This window comes from Odocoileus virginianus, chromosome 23 (assembly GCF_023699985.2).
Source record: "Odocoileus virginianus isolate 20LAN1187 ecotype Illinois chromosome 23, Ovbor_1.2, whole genome shotgun sequence".
Classification (NCBI taxonomy): Eukaryota; Metazoa; Chordata; class Mammalia; order Artiodactyla; family Cervidae; genus Odocoileus; species Odocoileus virginianus.
This window is the reverse complement of record NC_069696.1, coordinates 20,067,266-20,080,834: the sequence shown is the minus strand read 5'-3', so window position 1 is coordinate 20,080,834 and position 13,569 is coordinate 20,067,266. Positions and strand designations below refer to the sequence as shown.

The 13,569-nt window shown below is 34.1% G+C and overlaps 1 protein-coding gene across 5 annotated transcripts in view; it reads right to left on the bottom strand.

Moving 5' to 3' along the window:
• Positions 1-13,569, bottom strand: part of ATF7IP (activating transcription factor 7 interacting protein) — a 113,736-nt gene that overhangs the window by 67,691 nt on the left and 32,476 nt on the right. The window contains exon 1 of one of the 5 annotated variants that reach the window (XM_020910779.2): positions 7,161-7,228. The exons of the other annotated variants lie outside the window; for them this stretch is intronic. The gene's annotated coding sequence lies outside the window, so the exon portion shown is untranslated. Of the gene's footprint in view, positions 1-7,160; positions 7,229-13,569 lie in introns of those variants that run through there. 5 annotated transcript variants of the gene reach the window in all.

The window sequence follows — 13,569 nt, the reverse complement described above, 5'->3', positions numbered from 1 at the left end:
CATTATTTTCTTCTCTGCTTCATCCCCCTCCACCCATTCCTTTCACACTCTTCTTTCTAGCAAAGAGATTATAGCTATGAAACAACAAAGAGAAGTATTACCAAAAGCTGTAATGTCTTAGCCTACAATCTGCCTGCTCAAAAAGCTTAAGAATTTAAGTGGCTGTTCAAGAGCTGCTCACAAACTCAGCCAATCAGCAGCCAGCATTCTGATTCCTGCCCAGCAACAGGAGACAGACAATAAGGTCAGAAAAACACAGTTAAAACCTGGATTCGCAACACTTCAGTGAGGTTCTTTGTCTGATAAAAGTAATCTAGAACATAATTGCATAAAATTCTAAACCTATAATATGGACAAAATATACCACATAAATAAAATAGGATAAAAGGTGTAAATCTTATTTATCTTCATTTAAAGAATGTTTCCAGAAATATAAATCCATGCCCTACCTGGGGAATGAGTCAAATATGGACAATACATAACAAGAACATACGTCTCTACACAATGGGTTAGAATCTGCAAAATTCAACTGTAAATTTCTTTTTAAAATTCCATAGTCTTTAACGTATATAAAACATTTATACTAAAAATCCAGAAAAATCTTAGATCCAAATAACTAACAAGATTATTTTCATACCCATCTATCCCTATCGTTATAGATTTCCAATTCCAAAAGTTAATTGTATTCTGGACCCAAAGGTTAACTATGGATAGCATTATAAGATGTTTTGTTGTCTACTGCACTGAACTGATTTAGTTTGATTCATTTAATGAAATTAAAATGTGATTCTTGATAACCTGTATTAAGTGTTGTAAGTACAATTACTATTCTTTTCACCTTAACTGCCTTTGGCAGCAGGTTACAAAAAGGTTATGAGCTCTCCCCTTTTGAAGAAATAAAGCAAATATATATACTACATAATAAATATTCATGTAAACTGGAGGGAAATTTTTTCAATATGACATCATTCTAGTCCTTTAAATATAAAACTATAAAATAAAATTAGGAAATCTGTCATCAGAATATTTTTCCTCAAAATCTCAAACCTATGAGATTTTTAGCAGTAAGTTTTTAAAATAAACTTCATTTTCTCTCTTTCAATTACAGATGAATCTTGTAATTTTTCAAACATACCCAAGAGGGAGCTTGCTGCAGCCATACTTTTAGTTTATATAATCTCACCATAGGAAAAATAAATCAGCAGCTGCTTGAATGCTTTAGTCTTGTGAGAGAACTGAAATTCACTGTTTGATTGGCTTAAAGCCATAGCTGCCTAGACCAATCAGACATCAGCATCACAAGCCTTGCCCGGCAACAAGGGAAGCAGATGAGGGCAAGTGCTCTACCAAGAATCCAAACGGTGTAAAATTAAAGGTGAACGATGAAATTGACATATATTTGTAACATAGCCCCAGATTCTTATTTCAATAACAGGTCCATAGCAGGGTTTTCCTGATTAAATAAACAAGGATCTATACTACTGCTTTCCAAGAACTGCTTTAACTAACAAAACAACAGGAAGTACCAAAACTATTGGGTCAAAGGGCACAGACACATACACAAACACTATATTAATTCAAAGTATGGATATGTGATGAAATATATTTAAAAATAAAATTTTAGCAAAAACTTGCAAAATGCTAAGCAAAGCCATTTAAGTGGACTTGACATTTCTATCTTTGACACAGGTACTCCAATTAAATTCATGCTTTTAACTGGTAGTACTATAACATTATTCTGAATAATGGGATGTTAAAAATAATTTTTATTCAGATTTGAGTTTATGTTAAATAGATTAAATAAACATTAGTCAGTAGGGTTGACTAATGATGGCTTACTCTTAAATAATCACTTTATGCTGAGGATTCCTAGCCTCTGTAGAAATGCAACTCAGTTACTGTGCTAAGAATTCCACTCTCAATTGAGAACTGTGTGATTTTACTCTGCACTTCTAAATTTTACTTGAGAATTCTGCAATAGTCCTGGAAATAAAATCATAAAGAATAATCACTCTGCTGCACAGTAAATGTTAATAATCTGCATAGTGTTTACTGCTCATTAGTGAAGACTGGTGAAACTGCAAGTGAAATGATTCATCCTCTTGATATTTATCTGTGCAGATTTAATACAGTTTCTAAATTTTTATCTTAAATACTAGATATCTTGTCAACTTTGTCAATAACTATTTTTCTAAAACTGTAGTAAAACATAATCACTACTCCTATTAAAACTTCCACAAGGATTTTCATCTTGTTTCCAAACTTCTCTTGAAGTCACTCACAAAGCACTGGCAATATTTTACTTGAGAATCCAGAATCCCTTACAGTTCACAGTTCCTCAATTCTACTATGCTATGGTTCTTCCCTCAATTGCAGAAAAACAATACTACCTTAAAAAAAAAAAAAAGGAAACATTAGCTAGTGGAAATCCGTTCCTTATCTCGGAATACTCACAAGTTCGGTATGGTTTCGAGAGCTCGTAATATTTGATGCAACAAATAACCCCTCTGCCTCTCAGCAACCTCATGATATCAGCTGACATATCAAAACATATAATGGGATATCCCTTAACCAAATGTTTAAAACTAAATAGCAACAAAGGAAACAGAAGTTTGCTTTACCAACCATCCCTTGGACAAAGCAAGAGCAAATCAATATTGATTAATAAGCACATCAAACCAGAACAGTCACTACAGTCTAATTTGTCACATTCACTGATATATTTTGAAGAATACTAGAGTAGTCTACATGAAAAAATGCAAACACAAGATACCTTAAAATTACTTCTTCCAGTGTATTTCAGGGATCATTCTGTCATACACACAAAGTCAAATTAATTGACCTGATCCAACAAACTCAATTATAGAACACACTTATTAAATTACAACCCTTCAGAAAATTAGCCAGTTATCCATCAGGGCCCACTAGCTTATCGGTCGACTCATCAAACTCCACCAGCACCCAGGCAGCATGAGTAAAATTACAGACGGCTATGTATTTTATTTCCTCAAGAATTTAAGAACCACTTGTCCAAAATTTTTCACCCTTTACTTGGATGAAATAAAACACCCAGAATGATTTAGGAGGGCAAGTTGAAAGAGGTAAATCCTTCAAATGATAGGAAATAGCGCTTACTTTTTCTTATCGACTCAATCTAAGGAGAAAGGATGGAGAGCTTACTTTCTGTGTCAGTCAGCTTTCACCAGGTAATAAAGCAGTAAGAAAAAAAATGTTTTTTTTACTGGCTAATACCTAACAATCTTCATTCTAGGTCATCAGCTGAAGAAGCAGCAAATGCTTCCCCAGCCCCCACAATTCCAGGTCTTGTGGCATAGAGAAAGGCCCATAATGATCGAGAAAAAAAAGCCCACAATGACAGAACCATACAATATACAATGGATTTTAAAGCTTTTTCTTAGACACAGTATACGCCATTTTCACTCATAGCCCATTGGCTAAACCCAAGTTAAGAGGGTAGAGAGAAAAAAGCTCTCATGGGGAAACAATTCATATCACATGGCAAAATGCAGGGATATGTAATCTTACCAGAACAAGAATAACAGTGAACTATATAATTTACCCACTGGAGTAGGAAATGGCAATCCACTCCAGTATTCTTGCCTGGAAAATTCCATAGACAGAGGAGCCTGGCAGACTACAGTACATGGGGTTGCAAAGAGTCAGACACAACTAAGCATGCATGCACATATAATCTACCACATCTCAAAAATACATAATTATAAAAGCTTGGCAAAACAAAGATTTCTAAACTAACAAAACGAAATCTACTCTGTGTTCCAACAGTAGCATAATAGCTGTCACAGGATAAATCACCCAAACTCTCCTGATTTCATGTCACTCAACAGTAAAACTGAGGAGGTGAGACTAGATGCTTGCTAGGTTTGATTCTAGCTTAAATTTTGAATTATTTTACTAAAGTCTAGCAATACTGATGTTCTTTTATAATTAATTTTTCATTATTAAATACAGAGAACATGCAGCAAGATATAAACTCTAACATAATGAACATATGTGTACCCATCATCCAGATAAGAAATTAAAAACAAAGCCTTCTGTATAACACTATCAGAGAGCATGCTACTCCTTCCCCATCCCAACTCCTTAACTCAAAGATAACCCTATACCAAGGCATATTTTTTCCCATTTAAGTGACAAGTGATACAAGTTCAACCTTACATCTGAATTAATACATCAATAGCCATGCCACTATCATTCATTACATGTATAATAATTAACTTAGTAAAGTAAAAAGACACTTGATTCAGCATGAAATTGCTTTCTTAGCATATGTACACTTCTTATGCATTTCATCCTTTAAATTTTGCAACCATGGAGGTCTTCTAGTGTTCAAAACAATAAGCCATAAATACTGTATTTGCCACTATTTTCTTCTCTCTTTGAAAATGGAAAAGTCATTTAATATAATTGCTAAGGCCTATTCACACAGTGAATGAGCTCTGACTGTACACCCTCAATTTCATCAGCCTACAGACTGGTTCACATATTAGCTCCAACATTATTACCAAGAAGCCCTTAAACATTAAAGTATCTTTTTAAAAGTAACTTTTCATTAAGTTATCCAAACAAGTAACAATAGAACTAGAGACCTGTATCTATTAAAATATATAAAAACTGCTATGACTCAATCAAACAACCCAATTTAAAAATGGGCAAAAGACTTGAATAGATATTTCTCCAAAGATAAGCCAATAAGCAACAAACATAAAAAGATGCTCAACATCATTAGTCACTAGAGAAATGAAGATCAAAACCATAATTAACACTTCACACACAACACAATGGTTATAACCAAAGCAGAAAATAACAAGTGTTAGCAAAACATGGAGAGTAATTGGAATCCTCACACAGCTGATGGGGCTGTAAAGTGGAGCAGGTGCTTTGGAAAAGAGGCTGGCACTTCTTCAACAGTGCTGCTATAAAAATCTAGCAATTCTACTCCTAGGTATACATATCGACAAGAAATAAAATCACATCCATGCAAACACTTGTACACAAATACTCATAGAAGCACTTCTCATAACCTCCTCAAGTGTCTATTCATAATAGCCATAATAACAGATGTCCAGCAACTGATAAATAAAATGTGGTATATCCATTAAAATGAAATATTATCTGGCTATAAAAAGGAATGACGTACTGATAAATGTTACCTCATGAATAAACCTTGAAAACATGCTGAGTGACAGAAGCCCATCACAAAAGGCCACATACTGAGTAATTTTATTTATATGAAATGTCCAGAATAGGCAAATCTATAAAGACAGCAGATAAGTAGCTGGCTAGGACTGAGGGTTGGGGAAGAAATGAGGAATGGCTCCTGACGGATACAAGATTTCTTTATAATGTAATAAAAAAAAGTTCTAAAATTAATTATAGTGATGGTTACCCAACTGTGTGAGTGTTTTAAAAACCAATGAGTTGTATACTTTAATCATGTGGATTGTATGGCATGTGAATTACATCTCAATAAGCCTGTGATTTTTTTTTTTAAACAGCAAAACTAGAGTTGAATGCTTTTTCATTTTTTTTCAACCTATGACTTTTACTGGGTCACACTTTCAACACAGACAAAGAAACAAAAACAAAAAGAACTAAGTATTGGTTCCCACTTTAGCGAGTTAACACTTCTAGGTCAACAAGTATACCTGTACTTACACTAGTATACTTCTATAAAAGGCAATATGTAGAAAAAAACAGCAACCTTGTTCTCCATGTGTTCCTCTCAGATAAGCCAATTACTTTTTTCCCCCTGTCCTAAATGGGACATAATTCTATAGTATGTTTCTCTCACAGGATGTAACAATGGGCATGAGATACTCATATAAGATAAAAGAACAAAAGAAATTTTACCAACAAGAAAACAGTACTGAGCTTGGTGCAAATGAAAACTCCAGGTACATATATGAATCAAGTATCCTATACACAGAAAATGCAATCAAATGCCTTTTCCAAAAGGACTAGGGAGTCTTAAGTGAAACAGGAGCATTCTCTTTCACTATAAACTGGCACTATAACCAAGAGGCCTTACATGTAATTAATGATAAACTTACTTATAAACAAGGTTTATTTACTGAACTTTCTGGAGTTACATAATGCTTTGTTACAGTTTATCAGTGCTATCTTTATTCAGTATGAAGTGTCTTGCCACTGTATTTATCAGTATGTTACATGTATCTGTCTAGAAATAATTATTAGGGGAGGTAATGTGGGGAATGAGTGAAACAGGTAAAGGGGATCAGGAGGTACAAACTACCAGTTATAAAATAAATAAGTCACAGGGAAGGAATGTCACAGCACAGAGAATACAGTCAGTAAAATTGTAATAACTCTGTATGGTATGTAACCTATAATAATATTGAATCACATTTTATACCTGAAACTAATGTAAAACCGTAAGTCAACTATACTTCAATTTTCAAAATAAATAATTATTATTAATGGACTATAATACCTAATTTAAGTATATTTTATGAAATACTTTGGCACATCTCATCATGTATTTGGTATAAGATTAATACATTTTAAATGCCCAAGTTTTGCTGTCAGAAAACATCTTAAAAACATGCTGTTATCACTATGACATACTTCACAGGTCATTTAACAAAAGAATAAAAAATAAAGTAAATATCCGGGAATAATATTAATAAGCTACACAGTATCTGGAATATAATATACACTTAGGGAACACCGACTAAAAGAATGATGGGCTATATACATATAACTAAAATAAAATGATTCTTAAGCGAAACAATGAAATTATTTTATAAAGCAAAGGTAGTAATCTAGAATATCTGACAGAATTACACACTAACATGTTGGCATGTTCACATACAGCAGGTTTACATAGAAGTCAACCTTCCTTTGAGAAGTGAGGATGTTTATTTACTAACAAAAAGTAACATACCAACTGACAGAAAATGCTGCCTCTAACAAGGTTCAATACAGAACTCCATTAAAATTAACCTAATCTTACACACAAGAGGCATTTCTCAAGGCTTATAAAACTTGTTTAATTAGTTGATTTCACATTTCAAAAAATAAAATGCCATTTTGAAAAAAATCTACTTTTGCTTATTATTACATAATGATGAAAATGCTCTTTAGAATAATAAACATACCCCAAAGGAAAACCCCTGCAGCCATCTTATCAGTTCTCTCACTGCAACAGAAACTGAAATACAATTTGCATAGTCACTGTGGTTGGCTAAAGAAAGCAGGTTCATGTAACCAATCAGAAAACTAGAAAGTGGGCAATCCTAAAAGGAGAAATTTTTAATCTGCCTGGCAACAGCCTAAAAATAGAAACAATATGCTAGTATGAATCCCAGAATACATGTGAATATATATGAGGAAAACCACCAGCAAAAACACTTTATTTTCCTGGGGAAAATGATGTACCTTGCATTTCATCATCTAGAATATTAACTTGGAACTTTTTCTTACTAAGTGGCAATTAAAGAAAAATGAATTTTAAGCTAAATAAATAGACCAATTTCAAGTTACATGCCATTGTCCATACCATTTTACTTATATATGTACATATGTATGTATGTACATATATATTTAAGTGTTCTTTTTTCAGGAGAAAAAGTTAACACTTTAATCATAGTTCTTACATCTCTAAACTTCTAAAATCTGTCAAAATCTGAATAGCGCTGCATTTTTTTCCTAACACCTTTCCCCTGCAATCATTTGAGAATCTTACTTAAGGGTAAAAGATTTTACTGTGTATTAAAAATACAAAGATTAAATATTAATCACAGCAGATCTCTAACCAGGTGGGGATTAGGCCTTATTTATTTTTGATACAAACTTGTTCCAACATATAGTGCTTTCCACACAGTCAACATTCAATAACTGTTTTCTCAAACTAAAACAATTTCTGAGGAAAACAAACAATCTTGTTATTCATGTCAAGCAAAAGTTAAACATGTAAATATTTAATCTTTACAATACCGCTATGTTTGGTTTTTCAGTTTTGCCTAATGTGGGATAATATTAAAGCTGACAACACGTTTCTGTCACCCAAATAAAAGAATGTTTGTCACCATTCTAACTTTCCAACCTAATTATGCTTCAGTCTCTCTCAGTATTATTCGCTCAGTGGTGTCCAACTCTTTGCAACCCCCATGGACTGTAGCCCACCAGGTTCCTCTGTCCATGGAATTCTTCAGACAAGAATACTGGAGTGGGCTGCTGTTTCCTTCTCCAAGGGATCTTCCTGACTTAGGGGTCAAACCCGGGTCTCCTACATTACAGGCAGATTCTTTACCATCTGAGCCACCAGGGAAGCCCCAATTATGCTTAGTATGCATGCTTGTATATATATAACACATTTACTCTGGAGAATCATAAAGATGCCAAGCAATGTGAAGTCTAATGTAATTAACTATGAAGCTCATGTGATACTGAAAAATGACCAAAATTAAAAATAACTAAATAAAAGGAAAATAAAGAGAAAAGGTAAAATGGGAAAAAATCTTTTTTTAATTTCAAGAATTTAAATTATAGCTGTTGAAATGAAAGGTTGGTTATAATCAAATCATATTAAAACAAATGTGGCTTATCAAAGTTCATGTTTTAAATATCTCAACCCCTCCATTATGTTTTAATAAAGTGGTAAATTAACTTTAAAATGTTTACTTTGGTCAAAAATGAATTCATGTATTTGATATTGAAAGTGAAAAGTGAAAGTGAAGTCGCTCAGTCGTGTCCGACTCTTTGCGACCCCATGGACTGTAGCCTACCAGGCTCCTTAGTCCATGGAATTTTCCAGGCAAGAGTACTGGAGTGGGTTGTCATTTCCTTCTCCAGGGGATCTTCCCAACCCAGGGATGGAACCCAGGTCTACAGCACTGCACACAGACGCTTTACCGTCTGAGCCACCAGGGAAGCCATTTGATATTAGGAAGTATTTGACATTAGGAAAGTCTAAAAATTTCATTATGAAAATTACATGTAAAAGACATTTTTAATAAAGCTTATAAACAATGTGTTTAAGACATAAAAATTCAGAACAGTTTTAAGTAACAAAAAGAGCTCCAGTTAAGGATGAAAATACATCAAAAAAGCAATCCATTGGTAGTATATCCTTTTAAGGATAGCTAGATTTTAAAGTTAAGTTTAACCAAGGCTTTAAAAACATAATTATTATTTTAAGCAGTGGTCTGAATGAAAGGTAACTTAGCTTATTGTTTTACTTATTTTTCTTAATGTTGTATTCACATGTGTCTTGAATATTCAGATCTAACCTAGAACTGTATCCAAATCGTTAAGGCAATTTAAATCTTAAATGTAAATTCATCTTGTTTACTTACCTGAACAAACTATGATCCTCATCAAAAGAAAAGATATGAATTAACCTATGAGTTATAATCAGGGGGGAAGAATGTAACAAATGGGTTAAAATTTGATAACAAGGCACAACAAGTGGGAAAAAGTATTTTATAATTCCAGATAGGTAAGCCAAATTATCACTTTAAATATATATCTCAGCACTTCATATTTTCTTAAAATTATTTAAAGCAGTGATTATATGTTTTCGTTTTACTGACACCAGTTTTATATTTCAAGAGAACAGAAAAAGCATGAAATTTGCAGAATATTATTCAAAGTAAACATTTTATCACACACCAATTGGAATTTTGGGAGGTCTGAACTATCAATGGCACCTTAGTGTTAAAAATTAGTACAGCAAGTAAATGCTCTAGAGAAGTTTAGATACATGCAAGAAATGTCACCCTCCTCCATCTTTCTATACTCTTACCCATCTCTAGACCCTCCCCTCCTACAACCCACAGGAATTCAAAGTATCATCTGAGAACCAGATATTCTGTGGCCATAGCCTATGTGTACAGAAGTTTAACTCTAACAATAAACATAACTAAATTAAAAAAAGAAGCCTAATCTTTCATTTCAAAGAGGAAACTCAAATTCTTCTTTGTACCTATAATTTTTCTCTTCTGTAGCAAAGCAATATTTGCTAGTATATTATCGCTGAATAGATTTACTAAAATTATGTTTAGTGCAACTTTTTGAATTGATCTTATTTGCAAATCTATGTTTTTCTTCTGTTAGAATTTAAGAAAAAACTTGTGCTTTTGATAACAAGATCTCTCTTGGGCATACAACTCAGAATGGACCAGCACTCTTCCAGGGAGCAAAAAAAGAAAAATTACATGCCCACTCTGGAACTTCCCTGGCAAACAATGCATGAGAATATAATCTACTTGTGTTAGGTAAATGTTCCTAAAAAGCTTAGTTTCACAAATTGGGCTAGCAGAAGCTACTACAAAAAGCTTGTCATGTATTTTAAGAAAACACAGTTCCTTTCCCAAAAACTAAGGATTATCACTTTGTTTTCTTTCAGAACCTAAAAAAATCTGCAAATCTCACTAAAACATTATACTTTGGAAACTCTCTTAATCTCTCTCCTACTAACCATTAGACCAAGGAAGTCAATGTTTTCCACCCATTCTATAAATACATTGACTGATGACCAGAAGTATCACTGAGATCTCACGCTCTTCTGTTCTCATCTCAATCTGCTCAGATTAGTTGTGCTTGCTACTGAATTCAGTTTATGTTTTTACTTTAAATTACAGACTACAATTAAACTTTGTATAAACTGATGAAATATGAGTGCAAAAAAAAAAAAAAGCTTTTAGATCTGCATCAGTAGAAGATAATAATGCAGAAAAAAACACAGATAGGAGAGAGTTGGCTTGGGCAAATCATTCAAGACCTGTAAGTCTAAAGTTTTCCATCTGGAATAAATGGAAAACAAAGGACTGAGAGGATCCTTAAATTTTGACCCTTAAATAAAATTTTAATAAATTCCACTTGAAAACCCACTGCTCTACTGAGAAATGGCAAAGATAGCTTGGAGTACTTGTGTATTTATCAAATGCCTACATGGTCACTTTTATAGGACAGTTTTTAAGACACTAAAGAAACAATGTGATTTAAAACTTTTATAGAAATATAACCAAAAATTTGTTACACATGTAAATTTTAACATAAATGTGGAAAAGAAATATAGGCAGTAATACAATCTGTAGAAACCTTTCTACATGAATAACCATGAAAATTAGGAGAACTCTATTTTCCATTAACTGCTACCTCTCTGGTACAGACTATTTAATCCTAATAATAAAAATAGGCTTTCAAATGTGTAATTACAAACAAGACCTCTACAGAGCCCTTACTGTCTTCCCTGATAGGGTTAGTACACCCAGTTTTTATGAGCCAGATTTCTGAAAACTGACTCTGCAAAAAGAGTAACTCAAATTCAAATGGGAGGGGGAAAAAAAGAGTATGCTTTCCCTACCAATCTCAATTTCAATTGCACTCCTGCCCATAACCCTACTTATAATTCAGTTATATCCACAAGACTTCACAAGTAGTTGCTAAGCAACAGCAACATGCTGAGTTCAGGACTATTGAAAATCTGGCTGTCTGCTACATTAAAATATTTAACTGAGCCTAGAGCCTCCAGAATTTAAAAAAAATAAATGAATGAAAGAAAGCGAAAACGAAGGGGTTGGGGAGGGAAACCCAAAGAAGTACAATCGTAAATGCAATAAGCCACCAAGTTCTTTTCAAGGGTTCACAAATTCAGATCAAAGACCTTACTTTGGTATTTTCAAATACTTATCACAGTTCTCTACAAAATTTTTTTAACATCCTTTAAATATCGGAATACACATTCTAAAGTTATTCTACCGAAGAAGACATGTGATTAGCCAGGTCACTGTTAATGGCAGTAACAACTCTCTCAATAATATACTGTGCAGAGAACAGTCCTTGGAGAAACTAGGAGGGTAGTCTGTATGAAATGACTGACACTTCCTATTAGATCTTTAAGGCCCAGAAACAAAAAATTATACATTCTCATTAGAAGCACTCCATCCCTAAGGTGTGGCTAACTACTAAAAGAAAATAGTTTTCTATCCTAAATTGCACTTTTTAAACATTTTAAACACCTCTAATAACTTAAAAATTAAGCATATTCAGATATGTATTAACAACCTAAAAATTAACTGTCATTTTTCAACAGAAACTGAAAAGGCATTGAGTATGTTCCCTGACTCATTCACAAGTAAAAATGAAAATTAAGAACATAAAGACTGCTTGTTTAGCTGATAATGGCAACTTCAAACCAATAGAAAACTTCATATTTATTAGTAAAACATCACAGATATTTCCATAAAAGGCAGAAACAAAAAGTGTGGTACTATATTCATACATTTATTGTTCTAGAAATCTTAACAAAAAGAGTAAGACCTCAGAGAAGATATAAAGAAGAAAACATTTAATTCAGAATAGCAAGAAAAAAAGCATCTAGTAACATCAACATATAAGAAAAAGACTGACAAAACTATGAAAGTATGTGAAATATTAGAACTATGCTGGGTATAGGACTCAAAGTAGAGAAATATCAAAGGCACAGAAAAGTAACAAGTAACCACAAGTTTCGAGAAACACTTTATTTAGCATTTACTTTGGAGAAGGAAATGGCAACCCACTCCAGTATTCTTGCCTGGAGAATTCTTGCCTGGAGAATCCCATGGACGGAGGAGCCTGGTGGGCTACAGTCCATGGGGTCGCAAAGAGTCGGACACGACTGAGCGACTTCACTTTCACTTTTTAAAATTCTAAACTAAATTGTTTAGTCAGTGTTAGTACTCTAGCGCTTTCTTAATCACAGATTTTTTTTCATTTATTTTTATTAGTTGGAGGCTAATTACTTTACAATATTGTAGTGATTTTTGCCATACATTGACATGAATCAGCCATGGATTTACATGTGTTCCCCATCCCGATTCCCCCTCCCACCTCCCTCCCCATCCCATCCCTCTGGGTCTTCCCAGTGCACCAGCCCCAAGCACTTGTCTCATGCATCCAACCTGGGCTGGTGATCTGTTTCACCCTTGATAGTGTACTTGTTTCAATGCTGTTCTCGAGAAACACTTTAAAGCTGAAAAGCATAGTGGGCTCGCACCCAGGCCCTTCTCGGGCGCTAGGCCTCCTTCCTCCGCTCCTCCACCTGCCCGTCTTCCGTGGGCGCCAATCTCGGGGAGGACACTGTACTGAGTTGGGGTGCCTCGCGCCAGGGGCATGCCAATCAGTGGGCAGCCACCTGCCAGCCTAGTGGCTACACCGCCAAACAGGCGCAGCTTGTCACCTGGGGGTGGGAGGCGGGCCTACTGCACAGCTGCAGTAGCAGAGCAGCCCCCAGTTCAAAAAAAAAAAAAAAAAAGCATAGTGTTAATATGATTAGTACCAGAATAAGAGAGTATCTATTAGTGAGTAAAAAAGACAAAAAACTCAAAAGGACAAAAAAAAAAATCAAATAAGCAATTCATAAAAGGAACATAAGAAAAAATATTCAACTTCAATAATAATCAGAAAAAGACAAAACAAAGAGAAAATACTTTGTTTACATCAGGTTGGCAACTACTTGGGCTTCGTGGTGGCTTAGACAGTAAAGAATATTGTTAGCATCACCAGCCCAGGTTGGATGCA